Source organism: Dromaius novaehollandiae, chromosome 4 (assembly GCF_036370855.1).
Source record: "Dromaius novaehollandiae isolate bDroNov1 chromosome 4, bDroNov1.hap1, whole genome shotgun sequence".
Lineage (NCBI taxonomy): Eukaryota > Metazoa > Chordata > Aves > Casuariiformes > Dromaiidae > Dromaius > Dromaius novaehollandiae.
In genome coordinates this window covers 16,391,166-16,410,491 of record NC_088101.1, presented here as the reverse complement: position 1 = coordinate 16,410,491, position 19,326 = coordinate 16,391,166, and the positions used below count along the sequence as shown (strand labels likewise).

General features: G+C 43.3%; 1 long non-coding RNA gene across 1 annotated transcript; it reads right to left on the bottom strand.

The window, feature by feature from the left end:
- Positions 1-513: 513 nt before the first annotated feature.
- On the bottom strand, positions 514-4,668 carry LOC135328371 (uncharacterized). The gene is made up of 3 exons (XR_010389202.1): positions 4,473-4,668; positions 3,807-3,964; positions 514-752 (listed from the first exon to the last, which is right to left on the bottom strand). It is a non-coding gene; the product is annotated as an uncharacterized LOC135328371 (long non-coding RNA).
- Between the last annotated feature and the right edge of the window lie 14,658 nt (positions 4,669-19,326).

Here is a 19,326-nt window from a genome sequence, read left to right as displayed (position 1 = left end):
AACCAATTCAGTAAAGGTACATTCCATTTACCCACATTGCAACATTTACCAGAAAAAGTACTGCTCAGGTCTGTTAAAACGGACTCTCATTTCACAGTTCCCAGTAGTGATAATGTAATGCTTTAGCTTTGTTCTCTGGAGCAGATGCTTAAGATTCCTAAGACATTAGTGTTGTCTTCTGGATTAAACTGATCTCTTTTGCAAGAGAGTAAGAGAGACCTTGAAATATAAGAAGTCCCCACTTTCTTCCAAGTAGCATAGGTGGTACAAGCAGTATTAGCAGAAGCTGTGGATGGAGAAACAGCATGAACAGCATGTTCCCATCCCAGGTGCTTCTGATGGCCACAGGCGTGAATAAAGACAGGCAGGAAACACAGGCCCACCAAACTAGGTCGCAACCATTTGGTCAGGTAAATCGTTCGCTGCTTCCCATTACCCGGATGGGGGAGGCCCACACGCACAGCAGATCTGGAACAGAAAGGCTGTTACAGAAACCCACCTGCAATCAAAAAGGTGACAACACGCTCGTAAAGAAGCTTCTCCATGTAACTTGGTGGTCACATAGCGGCAGAAGTTTTCCGGGGATGGTGCTCAAACATTATAAACACGGTCATTTTGGAAAAGTCTAGATCAGTGAGATTTTACACTCTTCGACTGTATGCTTCTTTGGGAACCGAGAAGAGGGTGTCACCTGTCCTCTGAGCACTTACATTGACAAGCCACGTGCCAGCCAGGAATGAACATGGGAATGGCTGTGAGGACAAAGGAAAATGCCGAATTTGAGCAGCCGAAGTAGAAATGGCTGTGCTGCGAAGAGAATGAAACGCTATACTGTCAAATAACGAGGAGAGTGTACAACATGTACAGAGTGTGCAGCTCTTCAGCGCTGGGAAGTCCATACAAAATCCTCTTGCACAGACTTCTTCCTCTGTGAACACAAGATACTCTTCTCTGGAAGAAGTACAACACTGGGTTTTCTGAGCTTGCTCATCACAAATCTTGCATGTTTTATCAGAAATAGTTTGCATTAAAGGAGCCCAGGGATACTACAGTGCTGCCAGACTGCTCCTATTTAAGGGAAACTCATGTTGCATTAAGTTTTAGGCTTCTTTGGAAAGGTCTCACTCTTCTGAGGAGGGATATGGGTGTGTTTCAATAAGACATTTAAACCCTAGCTTAGTTAAAAACAAAAACAAAAACAAAAACACACACACACACATGTTTTTCTCAAGAAATTGGGGGAGTTGGGTAAAACTCGTACATCCTAGAGTAAGGAAAGGACAAAAGACTTGAGCTTTTCTGGTCGAAAGAAGAAATGTCTTCAGCACAGAAGGTGAAGACAGTCATTCCAGCCACAGTATTAGGACCAGTATCATCTGGTGCCTGCCTACGTGATGAGGATTTTCACACTCATCAGTATAAAGCCTGCACTTCTGTCCAGTAGAGAGAACATGCAAATGCACACACACCTTCATTTGCTCACATACTCGCACTGTCTTGTGCTGTGTATTCTGTGCAGCATATTGCCATTATGTTAAGATGCTTCAAATCTGGAGACTTGCAAGTTGTACTATATCCCTTTTTTCAGATTTGCATGTTTCAGTGAATGATTTGTCACCCCATCAATGGACTCTGCCCTTCTACGTTGTGCTTATATAACAATAAGATTTTAAAAAAATAAATTTTCTGAGTAAAAGTTTGCTTGTCCCAAAGCCTCAGCGACTTTCATTGCATAGGATTACACCCACAGCCCTTAATTTTTCTCAAGCTTTGAAACAAAAGCACCTGAATAACCCTGAGAATCATTAAGTATGAATCCATCCAAAATATTTCCCATCATAATCCCTTTTCAGCCAGAAAAGGGATTCGTTCATCTGTGCCCCAGGCAGCTGTCGGCCTGCTTGTAGGCGGCTCGCCTGTTCCCCCAGCCCAGGAAGCGCTTTCCACCACACCCAGGGTTTCTTACAGGTCAACGCTTTTTCTTTCAATTATAAACTTTGGGCAAATTGTCAAACAAAACAGCTCTTCGCTTAGTCTGGGCTACCACCCTGCCTCTGAAGGTCCTGCCTCTCAGTTCCTCTGCTCCAAGGACTATTGCAGGACCTTGCCTGAAACGTTTATCGGGAGCACCTCAACGTGCTCCAGACAGGTTTCGTAACTGTACTGGTCAGAGGCCTCTGTAGCCCTTACAAAGACCTGCCTTTTATGGTAAAAAAAGCTCTCAATTTGGCGCAGAAAGCTCAGCTTTCTGTAGACTTGAATCTCATCACTTTCAGGCTTCAGAGCTTTGTCTGATCGCTTGCAAAACTGAGGAAGAGGTGTCTTTCCCTGCACACGCACCAACGGCCTGCTGCCGCTCAAGCTCTCACGCCTTTCCCAGAGGCATCAGACCTGACACTGTACAAGCTGGACAGTGCTGAAAGTCGTTCCTACGTGCTCATCAGAAGAATCTTTTATGGCACTGAAAAGATTGATGGATTTGGGCTGAGCACCTCAGCACTTCAATTTTTTTCGTCTGCAGAACAGGGAGTGGATCACCTGCCTGGATCAGCTTGCTGTATCTCCCTTTCTTTCTGTTTGATAGGACATCAGTGTTAGTGAAACCTGTGTCCATTTTATTCTCTGCTTGTCACTAATTCCAGTGTGCTGAAGTACTTTACTCAAACTGCTAGGCTCTGCTTAGGAAGGATGGGTGAGAAAACATTGATCAATAATACATAAAAGATTAGACCAGGCAGTTAGTACTTTGCCATACAATTTAGCAGGACAGCTAAAAAACAAAACCAAAAAACACATCTAGAACTGAGCGAATTTTCTTTGTTATCTATAACTATCTGAAGTGTCCTTTCATGGAAAAAAATGTTTTACAGTTTGGTCCCTCTGGAAACCTGTTGGCTTTATCTCATCCTTGTTACTAGTGCCTACTACCAGAACTGTCCACTAAGGCAGGAAACATCAGAAAGGCTTTCCGAGCCTCTTCTTCCAGCTGCATAAAGAAACCTCCTGGCTACATAAAACAAAAATCTCAAGGTAAGGAAAATAAATAAATAAGCAAGCAAGCTTGGCTTGGCTTACATTAAGGTTGACATGCTTTGAACTGTCACAGCATTTAGTTTGCAACATCACAGACACTTGTGTCCTGATAATTTGACAACTGGTAAGACAAGTTTAGCCCAGCAACCTAGTGAACCGCTGACCTTAAAAAACCCTCCCTCTCAATGTCAAATCAGCCAGATGATGATATAAGTCCAGAACTACTAAGTGAAGGATGTCAAAGTAGTATGCTTCATCTGCCAAACTGGTGATCTCACCAGAAAATAAAAAGCACTATGGTTGAAGTTTGAGTTACCTATTGGAGGTATATCATCCCTTCCCTCCTCCTATGCCAGATAGCTGCTCATATTGTGTAAAAGACCCTATTACTTGGTTCACTTATATGGGGTTATATGGGTGAGGAGCCTGGAAAATCTCCCATGAAGTCGCCGGGTTGGCAGGAAGTGAACAAAATAATTTGTCAGATTTTGAAATTCAGTGGGCAGTGTGTCAGGAGGCATGCTGACGAAGTTTTGCACTGATTAGCTAGCCTTTAGTTAGTTGAATCCCCTGTTTCGTCTTCCACAATCAAAGAGTATCGGGGAAACTCTCTGGAGAAAGTATTCACACAGTCCCCAATAAAATTACTATAATGCGTGTTCATTATCTGAATCAAAGGCTACAGAAAATTATACATTGGTTAAAACAGAAGCCTCTAAGACTGTTTGGGCAACAGCAACAAAATGTCCTTAACCTTGAGTATGCGGACTTACCTTCTGCTGAAAATGAGTTTCAGCATATGCCGAAACTGGTGCACATTGCACAGAGTGACCTGCTTGCTCTTTCACGTATGGTGGAGAACACAGCCAGGCGATGGAAGTGCTGTGGCTTATTGCTTTTTTTGCTCCATTTTACGACTCAACAACAGTTACTGGAAATGAGATTGAAATAGTCAATTATTCATAGGCAGTCTTAGCTTACTGCCCCCAAAACAATTCAGAGCACTCTTTACAACATGCCCTCTGTCTCAAGGCAAGAAGTGACTCCACACCCTCACCACAGAACTCCACATCCAAATATCTCCTTGTGCTTTTCCATCTGTGATGAATTAGCTGGCTGAGGTTTATATCATTCATAATGTTCATTCCCCAGCTTGTCTCTCACAACTGCCAACCCAGATTTGTTCAACTTGCTCTTGACACTCATGATAATTGGAGTCATCTGAAACAAAAACTCTGAGCTCCCCTGACAGCCAGAGTGGGAATCACCACTTGAGACCTACAAAACCCTCTGGTAGTTGCTGCATTCATATTGAGCCATCTAACACATGTGTGCCAGTATCACGTTTAGATCCCATAATACTAATTTTCCATCAGAAAAATTATGACCAATACATCAGGATCTTTTATACAGCACCCACTGCTACTACATTTACTTACTTCAACTAACAGTTAAAGAAGCTTTGACTTGCAAGTGGTTTCTTTGTGGTCTTCAGGTTATTAACCTCTTTAGTTGTGAAAAAAATTCAAAAGCACTATTCACTTGCGAAGAATCTCATTTCACATCTGTGGAATGTGCAGAATTTCTCAAAGGAGGAAAAGTATTAAGCACAGATGTTCTTCCATTTATTATCCTCAAGACAATGAATATAAAATATTAGTCAAGTTTGGAAAGCTTCTTGCCAACTGTTCATCTACGAGAGAAACCTGCAAATAATTTAGGGAAGACTGATTATAGAACTATCTATAATCAATGTGTCTCACACTAACGTATGCTGAAGAACTGTTGGTAAACATCAGCAAAAAAGCTAAGGGCTAATTTATGCCTCTGCCTGCAAGAGTGCAGTGATAGAATAGGCAGAGAGACACTTCAGTCTCCACATGATTACACCAGTTGGGCATAAGGATCTCTATCCTGGATACAACTCAGGGGCAGACCTCTACCACCTGAGCTACAGACGTAGGGACCAGATGCAGCAAAGGACTTTGGCCTGTAAAGCCCCATGGGACAACAAGCCCTCTGTTCAATATCCAGGCACTAGTGATTCACTGTGAATTAGGAGGAAACAAAGGCCTTTTCTGCTTCTTGCAGCTATTTTAAAAGACAATAGCAGCCATGACTTCATTTTGTGAGGACCCTAATCATTTCTGTATGTATCAGGCATTTTCTGGATAAATCCAGCAGTGGAGCACTTTTTTCTAATTTTTTTTTTTTTTTTTAAGGGAATCACCATTTGTGGGAGTAGGTACCACCACTGATGGCAAAATCTCCCAGCTCCATTCAGACCTGTGTCCCTGTTCGAACCAGTCTGCACAGACCAGTGTTATCTGCTCCATTTTGGGGACACCTATTCTACAAGAAAAACTGTTCCTGAGGACCTCAGCGGAAAAATGCACTGTTTAAAGATCCTGATTTATCTCACTTATGCGCTCAGTCCTGTTAAAATTAGGATGAAATGTCCAGAGGTACAAACCAAGGCACCCGGAGAACTTAACACCAAACAGAAAAGCACCTACAGAGGTCAGGTACCTGCAGAGTCTGGTATCAGCTTAGCTAGCTTTTTCAGAGCACTTTTGAGTGGAGGGTCCCAAGCTCTTTAATGGCCCTTGCCCCAGCACTGCTTGCTGGTAGCAGTAACAGACAGCTGTCTTTTGCGGATTATTCCACAAAAAGATGGAAAACATCTCAAGTCAGTTTTCTTAGAAGTTCTTTCCAAGCTTGTGAAGCACAACAGCAGTTGGCATCCCCGTGAGCATTAGCACCTGTAACTTCTTTCTCGTAATATCAGCAGTGGGAATGAAAGCCCGGACTACAGTTTCAAAGCCACTCAAACTGAAGGACCTCGTCCATTAGCTTGGATCAGTGGTCATCTTCTGTGGATTAGCCACAAGAGGGGATATGTAACACACTTCAGTGATATGTCAGCCAGCCAGACTCTGCTCACAGCACAGCAGTGCTGCGTAAATGGAGAAGCCATAGTGCCAGCTACCCGGCAATAGATAGGACTGTCCTCAGGGAGGATACTCCCGAGTTGTGCTTAGGCAGGAAAGCATGACCATGACGGTATGGTTGTGCAGGGAAAAAAGCTTTCTCCATCATTCTTAAGGTGTGGGAAGCCAGCTCTGTATCACATTCCTTCAGAGGCATTATGTCTGGTTTTACTTTTGTTTTTGTCAAATGCATGATGCCTTTGTCACCGCCACTCCGAAAACGTAGTGGCGACTATCAGTTCACCAAGAAAAATGAGTGGCTGTAGCAAGAAACACTGTACCTCTGGAGATGCATCTGCAGCTCATTCCCAGACAATCATATGATGCTGCTAGATTATATAATGAATTTAAATCTGCCAAGAATGAACAAGAATCCTATAACAAAAGTAGAGACCTGTTTCACATACTAGATCAAAACAGGCACGAATGATGGAAAGAAACTGTTTCTAAACTGAACTTCACACATTCCAGTTGCAAAGCTTGGCAGACTGTCAAGAGACTGAGAGGAGACTCTACTCTTGGAAATGGGAGTACCCCGTCACAGCAAACACCGCGGCATCGCAGCTGGTAGCCAATGGCACAGACCCCTCATTGAAATAAAGCTTTCAGTCATGCATTAAAAATGATGGTTTCTGCGATGGCAGATTCCAAATGTCAGCAGGAACCTGGAGGCTTCTCTTACGTGTCAGGGCTCACTCTGGCCGTTCATCAACGGCACAAGGCTTTTGGGTCCTACAGTTAAACAATCAGCAAAAGGCGATACATCCTGATTTATGAGCCATTATATTCCACACTGCAGATCCCAAACATGCAAGGATGGGCAAGAATCGTAGCTGTTTCTGAGTCGGGGAAGCCAGTGACAAACAGAAGGAGCTTCTTGGCTTTGCGCTGCCAACAGCTTTGATGGGGATGCTAACTCTTCTGTGGAACAAGGCTCCAGTGGGGATGGTGTGCCCAAACCAGGTACCTTGCTCGAGTGAAGATGTAAAGATCAAGTCTGGATCAGGGAACTGCTGCGCTTACTCACCTCCCATCAGTTCAGGATATTGTGTAGTTTGAGCAACTGCCTGCAACCTAGCAAACGTGTCTTTCGTGTTGGTCTCTTCCCAAGGGTTGCATCTTTTTAATGAGTTATCCCATATTTGGGAATAGTGCTGAACTTGAGCTCACAGGTGGGCTTTGTCTGGAGCAACTGAAAATAAAACTAACTTTTTTTTCTGCCTTAATTCAAAACTTCTTGGGAACCTTTGGAGCATTTGGATGCTGGCACCCAAATACTTGCCCTGACTGTTGATATCAATCTGTGCTCTGTAATGCAGTTGCCAGATTTCTCTTTTTTGTGTAGCATTAGGCTCAGCGGCTGATCTTACTAGTGCCTCTTTGAACCTCTGTGTTCTGCCTCTGGTGAAAGGGGTGCAGTGTCACACCGCAAGCCTGTCTGTTTTCTCCTCCTGTGGAGCTCTGGCTTCTCCGCACCATTTGGGAGGGGGATTTACGGACTACAGGGTAACGGTACCTCTGGCCTTTTGCTATGCCTTCTTTGCCAAAAAAAAAAAAAAAAAAAAAAAATCTTGCAAAATACACACAGTGATGAGAAGGAGATTCCAGTTGCTGGGAATTCATTGCTGTAGCTGCCTCTGTCTCAACTGAAAGGTAAATATAAGCGGAGTCAGAAACTAACTCTTGACTCTGAGCTGTTTCAACCATGAACCATTTCTTTCTATGGAGCTGTGCAACAGACTGGGACTTGGGCAGTAAAAATGTGCCAGCACTGCCACCCATCAGCTGCCTAGAAGGTGGTCTAACACGCCTATCCCGCTGAATTAATAAGCCATCCACCGCCTGCAGAACTCGCATGGCAGCCTCTGAATGCAGACACCCAGCGCTTCTCGAACACAAGCACGTCTTGAATATAAGCAACCAGCGCTTCAGCACAGCTCATTTGCCTGGGTTTCAGAGCAAAGTCCCAACTGTTGATCGACCCTCTTCAAAAATCTACATCTAATCCAGCACAATTCAGAATATTTAGATGGCAGAATACCTATACGTACGAGAACAAAGGAGTAATCAGTGATACAAATAGAAACACAGACAATACATATGATTTTGGTGACTAAATATGTTCTAATTTTAAACCATTCAAAAGACCAAATGCATTCTATTTTGCCTAACTGCTTGCAGTATATGGTTCAATGCATTTCAATTTTCATCTATATGAGAGAAGTATTTCATTATATTTAGTGTTCAGTTCACTTGCCTTTTTCACGTGATAGTAAAACTAACTGAAGCTAAGCTATTCAGTAACTGAATGTCACTTGTGGAGCCTGAACCTTCAGTCTTATCTCAAACAAATCTCCTGTTACGACTGAGATAATTAATAAGAATTGAAGGCTCAATCCCTTAATTGTTCAAATAAAGGCTATATTTTTTTCTATTATACTTGTAAAAATTGTCTAAAAACAGATTCTGTGCAATTTAGAAGTTGCCAAACCAATTTCTTTTAAACTTAATTAAAGAAAATAACAATTTGCACACCTTCATGGGGAATTTGTATTGGGACACTCAGCTGAGAATGAAGTTTCATGTCCAGAATATAAGCCACTAAAAATATGGGCACATAATGGAAGCATTGATGCATCTTTAATGACAACAGTGCCAAGGTAATAAAAGCTAAGACCACAATGTTTCCACTTTATACCAAAAATATACAGAAATAAACAAATAAGAACACATTGAAAAATTATACAGAAACTCTGTTAAACATTTTAAAAGGTAATAAAAATGCCTTTGGCCCATTAAACGTACTCTACTCACTACATGAACCAGTGGCAAAAAGTATTGAAGCTTTTGCAAAGAAAAAGAAATTAGAGAGGAAAGCCCGAGAACTTGGTAGTGTTTGTCCTTGTTGAATAATTAAATGAATGTGCTGGGCATAACCCAGGAAAAAGTATATAGGCAATTTCATCTTACAGAAACACATGCACACACATACATACATACGCACACATCATATATATATATTTATATGCATGCATATATATATACACACACACGCACATTTTATATGGGAGATAACGCCCACGTGATAGTTTGGCAGAGAGATGGTATCAGTCTCAGAAACAACTTTTCCTTATTTTGTCTCAGAGGTAATTTATTGCTAAAAAAATTATCATGTATTTTTCCATCTGTATTAACGCGTTTCCCCAAGTCCCACATAGTGCATCCTAACCCAAGAATCAACTATTAAAATTACCCCTCTTGCAAATTCTTTGTCAAAAGTAAACTTTATATCTAAGTCCTACTGTCGATTCCAGGCCCAGTTCTGTGCCTCACCCTATGTCTATCTCTGACCAAATCGTAGCGCTTTCATTTATAATCCTATAAATAACTCCAGCTCCCATTACACAGAATCACTAAAAAATTTAGGTCGGAAGACATTCCTGGAGGTCATCTAATCCCACCTGCTGCTCAAAGCAGGGCCAGCTGCGAAGTCAGACCTGTTTGCTAAGCCGAGCTCTGAAAATTTCCAAGTACAGAGACTGCACGGTCCCGGGGGCAGCCTCTTCTGCTGCTTGCCCGCTCTCACAGGGATTTTTTTTAAGGGACTTTTTTCCTTATATCCAGCTGCATTCACCCCGTAGCCGCCTCTCCTCCAGGCTGAGCACAACTTACCCGTGCCTCTTGGGAAGGGTACTCTTACCTATCTGTTAGGTCTTGGGTATCTCTGCGGAGGCGAAGGGGAATTTGATGCCTCGCTAGGAAAACCTAAGGGCAAAAGAAATGCAGATTAAGATTTGCACTTTGCTATTTGAAACACCCACAAAAGGTTGGGAAGTCGGTAGACCGGGGCTACTCCCGTGTCTGTGTACACCGCCTTTGTACAAGAGCGGTAATCTAATCTATTTACAGTGACTTCTCAAGTGACCCCTGGAATGCGTCACAATAACCTTAGGATGGATCTATGGAAAACATGTTTGAAAAATTCATAGCTAACCAGATGACAAAAGGTTTGGCTTCCTGTTTGGGCCAGATGGAAGAGATTTTACACGAAGCCCATGTAGTTTGATTTTCTTGTGTTCAAACCCAGAGCAGCTGAGCTCAAAGTGACTTGGAATCACTAAATACTTGGCTGATTTTTCCCTTTAACTAAGTTCATTTTTTCCCTTAGTGTTGAGTCTACTTATCTTTCAGCTGCTAAGCTAATATGTGGCACATTACCTTTGTGGAGTTTTCAGTAAACATTAGTATGTACGGCTGCAGTCAGGTTAAAACAAGATATATGCACACATGAAGGCAAGAATATATTCTCTTCCTTATGCTTATTCTAACAGCTTTTGCTAAGCGAAATAATATTTTACTGAGGAGTTTGAAATATTATGAATGGCACAAGCATAAGATTTCACATTCAGCCTCTTACATCTATTTTTCTTTGCTTATATTATCGGAAACCTGTATCAGTAATAATACCACAAATTAAATGGCAGAAAAAATCCTAACATGAGGATTAGTGGCACAGGTTTCATCTTATCAGCAAAACTGAGTATAAAAATAAATTAAGACATAAGTAAGAATTTCACAGAGAATATTTGGCAGCTGGCATAAGTCCTAGGTGGGATGAATGAGGTGGTCCTAGAGTCATTCCAGATCAATCTTTCTCCTTTAGCAATAACTGCAGAGCCCTTAATGTTTATTCTGCGTAGAGTTTTATCAATAATACGCATAGCTCAATATACTAAGCTAATATAGTTCACACTGTTCTGTTACTTCATCCGCCAGCCTACTCAGTCATTAACTGCTCTTGTGTTTCGTCATTTATTTAACTTCCACATTTTGTAATATTTTCATTCACACCTAAAATCATAGAAGGTATTAATGAAATGGAAGGTGGTTTGATATGGTATTTTCAGCAACATTTCCTGGAAAGTTTATAAAATAATATACGAAACCAGCTAAGCCCTTGCTTGCTGTAAAGAAAAGTATCTTTTGCGCACAATCACAAACAGACAATGCTTTGCCTAAAAGCGTGACTACAATGCTCTCGCAGTTGCAGATCAATAAAGTTGTTTGTTTGAGTTATTTTTGAAACTAAAATTTTAATTTTTCATTTTAAACAGAAAACCTGCATTAGTTTGCTCAAGGAAAGAAAATAAAAAACCATTCTAGCTTGTCTGTTTGATAGGATCACAGGATAATCCAGTCTGGAAGGGACCTCAGGTCTCTAGTCCAACCTCCTGCTCCAAGCAGGCTCAGACCAGGTTGCTCAGGGCTTTATCCAGCCAGGTCTTGAAAACCTCCAAGAACAGAGACTGCACAACCTCTCTAGGCAACCTGATTTCCTGATGAAATATAAATTCTGTAAATACACTGCAGTAAACCTTCTCAGGGCAAATCCAGGTCTTAGCAAACCCATGAGATGTACTCTTTTAAGATATACAACCTCCTACCACAATCCCTCAAAAGCCAGGGAATAAAATGTCAAAAAACAGTCCCCATCTCAGCTCTTATACTCCATTTTTTCCCCGCTTAGTTTTCCATTAGTTGAACTCTATTTATAAAAATTATTGATGCAAGGCTTTTCCTAATTATGATCCAAAATACGTGCATTCAAAAATTAGTAGTTTTTCTTCAGCTCCCAGATTTTTCTCATCACTTAGATGTGAACTTACTTGAACCACTGGAGATTTCATATGTTGCTTCCAAACCTATCTTTATTTGTCCACACCGTGTGTGATCACAACAGTGGTCTACCTGGTATCTGCACTGAGATCGCTGACCTGCCTGTGGCCAACTGGAGACGAACATGAGTGCTCAGCCGAAGTTTTAGGCATTCTAGTTAGCAAATTGTAGGCCATTTGGCCAGCCAAGACTGTTCTAATGTTACAGATGAGATTTTAATTTCAACTCTTTATACTGTAGCGGACTTAATCACCTGTAGCAATTTTATATAGCACTTCTGCTTTCTCAGGGTGCTTGTGACAACGTTTTCGGTTTCTCCCAAACGATGGTAGAAAAGGCCCGGACGAGGACCATGAAACTTCTCCTGGGTTGCAGAGGAGTTTGTAGTAAAGGTCCTGCTAGTTGGCTGTTTTTATTTTTTGGCATCATTAGATGTCTGGAAAAATGCCTTGAAAACTGAGTCCAGGCACGTTGACTTCAGAAATTGTTATATATTAACCAGAAATTTCCTCTTTCCCCACCTACTTTTAAAATTTTTAACAGCGGAATATATTGAAACATGCAGAGAACTGTAAAACAGCCAAGTGGACTTGCATAAAACTCACTGAAATGATCCACTTTTGTGGCGAAATAAATCAGCGGAAATATCAGCTAGGAAAGGGGATATCCAAAGCAAGTGACTTGCAAGCCGCTAGTTAAAACCGAAGTGTGATATCCCCTTCAGCTCCCATTTCTCCATTCTTGAATAACCGATGGCATTTTCTAATAAAGAACTTCTCTCCATTAATCGGTTTGGTTTCAGGGACTCCCATCAAACACATTTTACTTTCCATTCTCAATGAGGTCAGGGGGAAAAAAGTCACCTCTGTCCTTGGATCAGCCCAGGACGTGTGCAGGCATCTCTCTGATGGGCACATTTGTCTTTCACATGCAAACGCAAACACTTTGGGTTGGCTAAGGAGCATCTCCTTGGAGATGCAACAAGTGTTCAGACACGTACGGACAGATCTCATTCTTCTGCCAAATCCTTGCCCCCTGCGTTTTATAGCCCAACAGCTTTTATTTGCATGGAGGAAGTAAGTGGAGTGCCTTGAAGATGAAGAAACAGCAACCAGAGCGCAAACACGCACACATCTGCTGCAAGCACAGAGAGTTAAAATGATATTTCTGAGAACTATTACCACTTATTACCACATATTCCAAGCAAACTCCCCAAATAGTACCTGTTGCGAACAAAGGACGTACCAGGCCATAAGCCACAGATGCACCAAGCCCGTCTGCCTTTTGGGCAAGGTGTCTTTCAGCTAGTTGGGCCGGGCCAGCCGGCGGGGTGGAGGGTTAGCTCCTGCGCATCCGGAGTCAGGGCTGCAGCCGAGCACTGAGAATGGGGTTGAAATGTTAATTAAATGGTGGTTATTGCCATTTTTAGCTACTTTCATAGTTCCTAACTCTCAGCTAAGCATGGCAACATATCAGAAATACAACAAGATTTAGGTTTCAGCCTTTGCTGCCTACGAAGGCTGCGAAATGGTGGCTGTATACACAAAATTTAAGGGACGGGACATGTTCATCTTCCCCACGGACATCCTCGGCAGGCCAGGACTGAAGGCGAACAGATCCAAACTAATGAGCAATGCAGCAGGCATTTCAGCTGCTTCCCAGGAAATATCTTCCAAGCTTGAGATTTAGCTTTACCAGCATTCGACTAATCATATCAAAGTCCTCACCTACACTTTGGTTCCTATTTTTATTTCCCCCACAATATTAGCTTCAGGTTTCACTGTTGTGTTTATTTTTTAATTAAAGACTTTGACATTTAGAAGCAATTTTATATTTCCTACTCTGGCAGTATTCAAAGGAGAACTACACAGATGGACAAATAATCATATCAAGATCTGAGGTAACGCTTCCCTTCATCTCAGTCCACTTGGGTAAACTCACACCACATGCCAGCATGAACTATTCTTGTAACACGGGCTGTAAATCCCTGCTGAAACTTATTTAGGAAGGGTAATTTTGGCTATGCATAAGTGCCATACATTAAATATATTACAGGTGAAATCTGCTGGGAAGGGCTCTGACATTTATGAGTTACACAGACGGACTGTATTACAGAGGTTACAAATTCTGAGAGAATGTAATCGAATGTGATTTTAAATAGCAATTTTATCCTTAGTCTTTTCAAAAAAAAAAGAAAAACAACACCAAAACCCTTTCAATTCTATGACGCTTGTTTTTTTAAGAAAAAGTCTACAGCCGTTGCAATTAAGTGATTTCACTTCAGCACTTCCTAGCTATTCCCTGTTCAAATGGACTGTAATGTTATCTCATTACTTAAGAGAAGTTTGGAAAGTTGGGAGAGCATCTGTAACGTGAGCTATGTAATGATCGCAACGTTTACCGTCTCCTCTCCTTTAGCAGAGTGCCGCACGCACCTTCCTCGCGCCCTTTCCCAGGGATGAGAGCAGGGAGCCTGGCGAAACGCCGACCGGAGCAGCCGGGCTCCCTGCGTCTAACGCGGCGGGGGGGCTGACCCACCCCGGGGCCCAGGCAGAAATTCAAGTGCGTGAAAAGTGCCACGGGGCCAACATTAACTTGGGTGTACATGAATTATGAGTCCTGGGAGACTACGTAAAGGGGATCCAAGGAGCTTGTGTGGTTGCTGGCTTTGGTAAGGCGCTGCCAAGGAGTTGGTCCATACATCATATCACCTTGTGAATAAAATAGTTTCCTGTGCACTGTCTGTGCTATGGCTGCAGAACCTCATTTCCTTGCAAACTGCCACGCACTTCTGTGCCCAATTATATATTTTGTTCCACAGTTGGCAAGTTGTCCCCAGCGCCTCTGGGATATCTGCTCTGTTAGAGTCATTTGCCACTGAGTTAAATTCCTTTGTAAACCTTTTATTTCTTACTGCTCTCTGGTGTATTGGGGGCATCCGAGACTCACTTGTAAAACTACAGGCTACGCGTTTCTTGCACACAGTGCAATTCTCACGAGGGGTTTTAAAAGTTATGGCCAGATCTCCCACATTAAGGTGGTCTATCAGCTCTGTCCCCACAGGTAAATGGCTGCTTGGCACTACCTGGATACGACCTGTTCTGACATTTTGTTGGACGCGTTTCCAAGGCAGTGCTTTTGGCTCAGCCACGGTGCTGCAGAACAGAAACCGTTTCTGTCGTGGGTACACTGGTGACCAAAGCCGAGGGCGCTAGGCAGGAAAGCCCTCTCCAACGCGGGCGCTGACAATCTGACAAAACACAAGGTGCTGCCCATTCTCCTTGGGTTTTCTGGTACTTAAAAATACCCACTAGAAAAATGGTAGCTCCTAAGAAGGTGCACTACAACGGCCATATTCCAGTACGTTGAGGTTAATAGGCTAGACTTGAGGATAGGGTTGTTACACCACAGCGTTGAGATCTGGATCTGGGAAGTACCAGGATGACCCGGTCTCAAAGATTGCAGCTGTTTTCAGCTGTGCGGAAGTATAAAATGTCGAACACTAAAGACATCACCGGTCCCAAATTACCAATTGCAGCTCCTGACTCAGAGGCAGCTGCAAGTCCTAGGAGAAGCAGAGGAGGAGCCTGCTGAATTTCAAAACAAGCAAACAAAAAAAAGTGAGGAATGCAAATACTGATAAATTTGCCTTACAAATATTATTTTACAGATGCCTGTGACACTGCTCAAAGTCAAAACCTAATAAAGCACTTATCTTCAGGGGGACTTCTTACATATTTAAGGGGAAGTATGTGCTTAAGTGCTTTGCTGGATTCCAGGCACTGATAACTGTGTTCTGAACATGGGTTCTGCCACCTTCAATCTCTGCCTTATTCCAGCAGTCTTCTTCCTGTGTCCGCATCCAAAGCCAAATATGCACTACAATACAAATTACTGTAACTGGGCACCTCTGTCCAGAGCCAATGACCAAGAGGGAGAGAAGGACTGGAGGTCGCAGCACCTCTGCGTTTTATGTTCATCATCTCTACTGTTCAAAGAGCTCAAGTTCTTCTATTCTTTGCAGACATCTGCACAGTATTATCCATAGGACAATCACAATAAAAGCAAGATAATTAAAACCAGAGTGATTGGAATTAATACAGAATAAAAGTTTGCTTAACATCTCTAGCTAATTTCTCTTGTGAGAAAAGCAAAGCTAGCGCTTCCATCTAAGCCCTAGAAAAAAAGAAGAAAAGAAAATGCAAAATAAATAGCTTACCTCACCTCAAAGCAATCTCCTCTTTGATCTTGTTTTGATCAAACTGCCAGCACCACTTTTTCTCCAGGATCATCAGTTCCTTCTCAGTTGCTATGTGCTCTCTTTCATGCATATCCTTCTTGCCAGCTGTTAAGAGTCTACTAATGTATCGGGATGATTTTTATTAAATTAACCAGAAAACTCTTCAAGTCCTTATTTAGAATTTCTGTTTGCAAGAAGGTCTGTCCAATTAGCCTCTTCTTCACCTATACAAGCTTTGCTTTGGCTTTTTGTGTCCAGGACTAGTGTGTCAGGTCTTAACTTGAATATGAATATCTGTATTGAGGTCACCCAAAATCTCTGATAGAATTCAAACCAATGTCATTTCTGCTCCTAAGAGGAGCTTGACAGGCCCTTTTGTTAACTTCTTCCACCCCAAAGCCAACTGACTCTCCAAGCCCTTTTTCTCACGTGCAGTTAACTGCATAGTCTGTGTTATTCCTAAAAGGAAAAAGAGTGAAGAGGCTTAGTGCATCGTTAGCTATGGAGGCCTTCATTTCTGTGGTTGCACATACGCAGGGGCCATACACGTATTGCAATAGCCAGGCCATATCACTGACCGCTGTGCCTGCCTTTTGCCTACTAATGAATCTTCCTTCAGATTTATTTTTGCACTCCAAACCTCTGAACAGCTTGAGCTTTGAGCCAGATTGCAGCATTTCTGTAAATGCCGCACAAGTGTGCGTCTTTGCTGTACCGATTATATTCCATTAAAAGGTCATCGGTAAGGTTGAAAAGTCAAGGGCTCCAAAGTTAAGAGGCGGACAGTGCTAATTCAGTCTTCTGATACAGCCTTTGATTACATGACCATATACTCTGGTCTCTGCAGGAACACAGCCACATTTAATACAATCCAACACAACAAGGTGACAGCACCTACCGATGGTAGGTAGGCTCCTCGGTCCACTCACTGCAAGTTTTGCATGGATTTTGTATGCCGGGACACAGACGAACAACCCCCAAGAAAGCTGATGAATTGCAGGCAGAATTTGTTGCCATTATTTTTTTTAAAGTCATTATTTGTAGACATCAGCCTATGTATAATGAGGAAGTGAAAACAGCATCTTACCATGGGGAGTACTGGGCTCACCAAACACGATTACATTACCAAGTTCATCAATAAATAGTGGCTTTCCTTTCACAAGCAGTCATCGTCCCAGAAGCGTTTCTCTTAGGCAAGTCATCAGCGTAGGAATGGTTGGCCGATACCTAGCGGCCTGCAGCAATCCTGAGCAGCAGTTTGGACAGATAGCAAATAGCCCCGCAGCCTCCTAAGACCCAAGGTAAATCTTAGCCGACAGGACACAGCTATTCTGGCTCACTCCTCCCTTTCCACCCAACGGTAAATATTGCTGTAGCTGGTAGCGCTCAGGAGTGGAAAGACCAGAGCGATTCCAGATGGAAGAGAACTGCCAAGCAGTTCTGCACTGCAGCAAAATGACAGAGCAGGGCAGCAGGCTGGAGATTAGCTCTGCCGGTCCTCATGCAATTATTCATCTCCAGATGACAGAGAGCAGGATATGAGATCCATGCAATGGGGTAGCAGTGGATGAAGTACATAATCCACACACCAGAACAAGCGATGTCAAACAACATGTGGAGAACAGCAGCTCCAGCTTTGCATGCAGCAAGAGATAAAAACCTTACAATTATGGTTTTAAGGCATCAGGCAGGCTTTTCCGGTCCATTTTATTCACTGGGTGTTATGGTCCTATGCGGGGGCCACAGCAGCTCGGTGAATCTTGCACTTGCAGAGCTGTGGAGCTGCTCTGCAAAGGTCTCCACACCAGCTTTAGCAGAGATGGCCACGCCAGGAGAAGTTAGGAGGAGAGAAGCACTGGGGGAGTTTGAGGTAATGCTGCTGCCTGCTGACAGCACAGCATGGGATGCGGTAATTTGAAGCGGCAGCCAGCACTGATAACGTTAAACCACGCTCACCTCTGGGTAGCCCAGAATGAACCAGTGACAAAAAAGGATTTGTTTGTGCTCCCACACGCATCATGAAGATGAAAGAGCTATTTGACCTTAAAGTAAAAAGCTGACCAAAAAAAAAAGTGGAAAAATTGGTGATGAATATAAACTAGGCTTGAAAATGGAAAAAATTCTCTCCTGCAAGGTCTGCACCCCACTTAGGAGCATCCAGGCCAAGGAGCGGTGAATCTGCTCCCTCTGGGTTTATTGACATTTCGAGTTTTCTTGTGCACTCTCAGCATTTACCCTCCCTTCAGAGGGTTATTTTCTCTCCCAATGTTTTTTTCTCCCTCCACTCTCACCTCTTCTCCCTGCCACGCCATGGCCAATGCCGACAGGGCTGGCCTCACGCTCGGTCCCGTGCTCAGCAGGCATGTCGCAGCACGTCCCCAGAGGACTGTCCTCCTGCCACCACCACCCACACCACCCTGCCTCCCCGGGGGAACGGCTTCGCTTGCCTTTCGCCTTTCCCTCCTCAAATCTCCCACGTTTCTCCAAGTGGACTCTCATGAGTCGCTCACAAGGGGCACCAGAGGGCATCAAACCAGCTCAGCTCCTGGGCCAAAGCTGGACCTGGAGAAATTTTGCTCACTAAGAGGGTGCCTGTTTCCATTCCTCCAGCCAAATGATCTGGGAACACACTGCTTAAATAAACCTATTCCTTTGCTTCCCCAGTCTCTTGCTGCTTCAAATTCCCAAGGTGACTTCAGCCCCACATGCCATCTGCCACCCGGGTTTGCGGCATTTCTGGCACCGAGAGGGGCAGCGTGCCTTGGGGTGGTAAAAGACACCCGGTGCCGGGTTGTCCGCTCTGCTCTCTCCGCTGGGAAGGCTGAGGCCTGTCTAAGGCCTCTTGAAACCTTTCTGATGCCTCCGGTTGCACTTACAGATGGAGGTCTGCTGCCTCTCAGTATAGGGCCATACAGATACCCGTAGGCAGTGTGTCACGTATAGGTGGCAGCTGAGCATGTACCATGGGAGAAGATGAAGGACAGAAGGGCAAACGCTGCTACCAGCATGTCAGGCAACTGTCTGAAGAAACCAATATAGTATGGCAACTCCTGCCTGCTCTATTTTGCAAACCCTACCTGGAACAAGTTGGAGTCTCCTCTCAACATGCTCCCTGAAAAACAAATCATTCATTACTACTTTGACTCATACACACATTGATAGAGTAGGGTCACACCTGCACTCAACAGTTACTAGTCCCAAACTTGAATTAACTCAAAAATCTAACCTTTACTTAAACAGGAGAACAAGCCTTGATTCTGCCCACGGGAAGAGGATGAGAAGAGCTGCAGCAGTGTTGCCAGCCGTCCCACGCAGGAACAGACTCCCCTGAGTTTTGGGAGGCTGGTTTGCCCTCCAGCACAAAAACCCCATCTCTCCAGGGAGAGC